Below are 5620 nucleotides of genomic sequence, written 5' to 3'. Positions count from 1 at the left end.
ACTGAAACAGAGTAGAGTCAGACGTGTTATTCTGTTGCATCATTTTTATGACAATACTGGAATTTTACTTGCCTAAGAGTTGTGCAACTGCGTGGAGGATCAGGCCGTATACAGCTGGAGTGAACACGCTGCTGTACCAGCAGTGAAACAGCGTGTAGTGTTCCTAAAATGATGAACTCTACATTGCCATATGCTCATAAGCAAAACCATACAGTCAAAATCGTTGGTAGTTAAATACTAGGACCACAGCTTATGAATTGCTTATCATACAAGCAATGAAATAGTAGCGCAACATTTCCAAGTGACATAACCCCTAAGCTTTGACGTTAAAGACCCTCGCCTGGCTGGGAAGCGCAAAATTAAGCAAAGCAGCCAAAAGTGCCACCTAGCGCCCTCCTTGAAACATGCCACCCTTGCCGCCCAAGCGAGGAAGCAGCCCCTAGACAAAGCAAGCCATGCAACTTCGAAGGAGTCAGGGATTCAAAGCCAGAAGTGAGTGGAAAGAGGACGAAAAGGCGGTTAGTCGGCAAGCCGGCTAGCTCACGGAGCTTACCTTCACGCTGCCGAGGGAGTGAGCAAAGGTGGTTTTGAAATGAGCTTCTGCAGCTGAGTCAGCGCTCGCAGCCCTGTGCCCGCATCCCCTGCCTTCATCCAGCTGAAGTCAGCGAGCGATGCCCCCGGCTTCAGGGAAGCCCTCATTTCACCCATTTGCTTCAGCAGGGCTTGGCAAACTATGCCATTTGGATTCGTAATTGTCATCTGCTGTGGAAACTAGAGCCTTTCATAAAAATAAATAATTTCCTGTATGAAAATAGGGGGGGGGAATACAAGCTTGTTAAAAAAAGAGCGCTCTAGAAACAAGTGTTTAAAATAAAATTCCCTGGTGATGATTGCAGGGAATGTTCTTGCTGTTAATTGACAGTCTAACATGCTCTTCTATAATGTATCGAGCCTCTGATGGCTTAGAATCAAAGTTTAGATTACTTGGAGGACAGAAAGCTTCTCTTGCATCAGAGGCAGAGTATTTCTCAGCACAAAGAGAAATTCCTAGGCTGGAGGTGCATAATACCTATTCCCACCTGCTTAGTTAAAAGCAAACACAAGCATACAAAGTTTCTCATTTTATGATGCATGCTTGAACTTGGACTTACATTAGAAATGTTTGCAGCTAAAAAATGGATTTACATTTCCCCTTCCCAGCTACACAAGTGGCCAGTATGTATATGAGAGGGAGGAATGAAGGTCCTGGCATGGAGGGTGTGTGGTGATTCTCTTAAAGCACACAGCAGGATTTTTGGTTTTAAATCGGCAATGATCTGGAGCAAACACACCAACCCCACAGTTGATAGGCATTTGGATGAAGGCACAGCAGAAGTCCTGCAGGTGCAGTTGAGGAGAATAAACTAGATATTTAGAGGAAATGAACAGGATATCTGTATGTTTTCAAACAAAGGTCCCAGAGTTTCATAAGTAGCCCAAGCTACTGGCCAAATAGCAGAAGTGAAAGTTTCTATTTTAAATAGGGAGAAAAAAAAACCATCAACAGAAGGATTTGAGCAGTCTGCAGCAAGGGCTGGCATTGGGGCAGCACAGAAAGTACTAACGGGCTCTGCAGTCTCTGACAACCAGCTCAATGGACATTATTTAGGAGGTACGCTAGTTCCAGTATCAACATACATATGACAGAGGCTGGGTTTTAAGCCTAGACTTTCACCCACAGCCTTTACCTCGCTCTCTTCACAAGCGCTCTCAGTGCTTCAGCCACCTTCTGCTCTCATGGCTTGAGAGTGCTTGGCCTTCAGTTGCATGGGCTGCCCTGTGCCCTCTGCTGCTCAACAGGGCTTGTGAGGGCTCACCGGTAACTCTGAATTTACTAAAATTTCTGCTAGAACGGAGGACAGGAAAGACTCATTTTCACATGCTTACTTCAAGTCAGGTAGGATGTGAGATACAGAACTACCTAAACACCCATCTTTGTGTGAATACAAAAAAACATTTTCAGAAGGGGATTGGTTATGTACCTTATCGGGTACGGTGTTCACACAAGCTTGGAGCCAAACAATTATGCACACAAGTAAATGTAAAACGTAGCCAAAGCGGTCCCCTTTGGGAAGGGAATGGTTTTGAAAAGGGACTTGCACAGTGATAAAGCCCTGGCCTGGCTGCAGAGAGGGATCAGCAGTTCCTGTTTTGGTGAGAGGAAGGATGAAGAGCAACCAACAGCCCTTCTGTCCTCAGCCTCACTGCGTGCCTTTACCTTAGAGGTGCTTAGGCAGAGATTTCTGCTGTATTCTAGCAAAAAACTAAACAACAAGCACAATTCCATATTCAAAATGAGAAAGGTATTTATGTAGGCTAAACCCTAGCATTCTTGAAGAAATAACTTTTTTATTTGAGGAAGAAAGAAAGAATGGTAAAAACAGAGAGGAAAAATTATGAAAATTAAAAAGTACCCTATTGTAGTGGAGTAGAAAGTTTGACAATATCATATAGACAGCATTCATGATAGATTTCTATTTTGCATTTTGAATGTAGCTTCTGCAGAAGCTGTGTCTTAAGCCATAAATACGTGTTTTAAGATTGAAGTAGTGATTATCTGAACTGATGTTTTTGTTCAGTAGACAGATTGATGTTGGACACAGGTAGCATTAGCAGCAGCCACCCAATTTATTCTCTGTGTTTTAATTGAAGTATTTTTGTGTCAGTCATCCTTTCCTCAGGATTATTTCTGTACCTGGACTGCTGTTGAAATTTTTAGATAGGTTAAGAGCCTGATTGCCAATGCAGGAAATAACAGAAGTGTGCAGGCTCATAACTGTTTCAAATGATTGTGTCCTAATTCTGTTGAAATGAAGACCCTTGGGTATCAAAATTTTAACATATAAATATCTGTTTCCATTACCTATGAAAGAATGGAATAAACCAGTAGCGCTTTTTTTTTAAATTAACAATTGAAAAAATCCACTACAGAAGGAATCCGTTATGCAGTCTTTCCCAGAGAGTTTTGACTATTGAAACTGAAAGTTTAACACAACTGAGAGATTGTCTTTTCCATTAAGCTGCCACCTTACAGCCTTTGGGGACTGTAAGATAGACAACAAGCAGTTTTGCCTCATTTTGGGAAGTGATAGCAGGGCTGCTTATCATGGGTCTGCTACACAAGAAGAGTGCACTTACATTGCTAGGATGCAAATGACTGGACTAACGGAGCTTGTATTAGGAGATTTCCTAGACACAAGAAAGGCAATGCGAGGGAGTTGTCAGATGAGCATCTTCTGAGACTTATGGCAGCATTAATTAATTCTTAGAGGAATGCTTTCAGGAGTTACAGAAAAGACAAGTTACTGCTGATGAAGCCAAGTACATCATCCTACAATGTGAAACAATCGTTCTGCTCAGAGGTGTCTTTATAAGACCTGTACATTACTCAGTGGATGTAATCCGTGTGCTCAGAGGCTTTTACTAGCTCACATTAGAAACAGAAATTATTCGTATTGCTTTTTATTCCCAGTGCTGCTGCAATATCTACGGTGTGGAGACAAAGTGCTATCCTGTTTACTTTTATGCTTCACCAAAGTTTTTCATTAGCAGTCTGTATTTGTGTAAACACACGTAGACCAAGCAGCACAGATACCCCAAAGGCATAACAACCGGCAGGGTACAGAAAAGGTTACCGAGGCCCCCATGTGCTCTGCAAAATTTTTATTGTGATGTAGTTGAAAGGGGGAGTAGCACCCAGGCACAGCTCTGTTTGTACATAGAAATTAATGTGTATGGGGAGAAACATTTTTGCTCACGACAAAAAATTACTTGATTTTAAAGTTGGCATGCCACTGTGTGCACCAGACCCCCACAGCTTGGAAGAGTAAGTATGAACTTTTTAGGAGGATTACAGAGAGTCCTATTCAACAAGTGAAAAGGATGAGCTCTTTTAAAAGTGTAAACCACACAGTTTCATTATGTATAAAATAAAATGTATAGGACCTCTAAGAGTGTAACAGAAAATGAAACTTGGAATCAAGCTTACATCATGTTACATATTTGGGTAATTCTCAGAGAACCGTAAGACAGCAGAAACAGCTGTTAAGAATTGCTCATTATACTTGCTGTTAGCCGGAGAAAAACAAATCCTGAAGGCTCTTAATCTATTTCATTACTTAACCTAAATAATACATTGTTGTACAGAGATGTATGGGCCAATATTTAGCCCCCAAGTCGACAATTGGCTAGGACCAATTTACTATTTTCAATGTGAAATGGAGTCAGACTAGGTGAGAGGGCAGAAGGGAGCAGCCTGTACATACAAGGCAGGAAGGTCATTGGAAATTGTTGAACCATGATCAAAGGAGTTGGATATTTTTGTGTGTGCTGCGTGCAACACGTGAGCCTTCCTCCAACTGCAGGGAGCAGTCAGAACTGTTTTACAGCGTAGTCTGTGGGTTTATTTTAAAGCAACAGCATTTTTTTCAGTTAAATGGAGGAAAGACTATGTTGTGGTTATGACTAGGTCACAGCATGCTCAGTTCAGTTCCCTCTCCCCGAAGTCAAGCAAGTAATTTAATTTCTTGAAAACCAGAAAGAACCATGTTTCCTTTGGTAAAACATGAGATAGACAGTCCTACTAGCTGATCATTAGATTCATACCTCCCAGCGCTCGTTCCACGCTACTGCCACTAAAATCTGCAAACAAAGGTCTCTCAGCCGGTTGAGCCAGCTCCTTTACAGCTCACAAACTCCCAGACTCCGCCCTCCGTCATGGCTCTTCCATTTATATAGCCCAGACACCGGGACCGGTGGGCTTCTAGGATACATCTGAGCCATGAGTGTCTGTAGCCTTTTACTTAAAAGTTGAGGTCTCTGTCCCAGTCAGTCTGTAAAATGAAAGAATCAACAAGCAGTGCCCACAGATGTCAAAGGATCCACCATCCGTGTAAGAGTAAACCTGCTGCCTAAGTCTTTGCAAGATAGATGAGTTACGGCACAGAGCTTTTTAGCTTGGGGTTTTAAATGACCTTTCTAATTTCTGAGGAGAAGCTGGAAGTGCAGCCTGAATCTGAGCCTCCTTTGGACTTTTATCAAAGGTCCTTTCTGTGATGAACCTGGTCCAAATTACCTGAAAAGGTTAACATCCAAGATCAAGAACAGGGCTCCAAAGTCAAAAGGAGGGTTTCATTTGTTTGATATTCTCTGGCAGCCTTCTGCCTAGTGAGTGGAGATAAGAGGAACAAAAATCTGTGTTTAACTAGAGTGATTTTCCATGTCACCTCCCCATGGCAAGTGCCTGGCTTGCCCTGCCAAGAGCCAATGCCCATAGCTCACACAACAGCCATCTACAAGTACAGCATCACTGACCACAGATTTTCAATCATTCTTTATCCTAAACGCAACTCATTATTTCTCCTTATCTGCAGATGTCTAATCTTCACTGTATGGAGGCCCAAAGTCCTCCGAGCATTACCGCTGTGCTGCTGCGCAAGGGCAGCCAGGAGAGGAGGAAAACAACCCATCCCAGCTCCCGCCAGGCTCACTGTTACGCTCCTACTAAAGCCGACGTGTGTTTCTGTCAAGGAAGCAACTGTGGTTGTTCTCAATGTAACAGTCTGCACCACCAATTAAATAA

This window comes from Aptenodytes patagonicus, chromosome 6 (genome assembly GCF_965638725.1).
Source record: "Aptenodytes patagonicus chromosome 6, bAptPat1.pri.cur, whole genome shotgun sequence".
Taxonomy (NCBI): domain Eukaryota; kingdom Metazoa; phylum Chordata; class Aves; order Sphenisciformes; family Spheniscidae; genus Aptenodytes; species Aptenodytes patagonicus.
Note: the sequence above shows the minus strand (reverse complement) of the source record.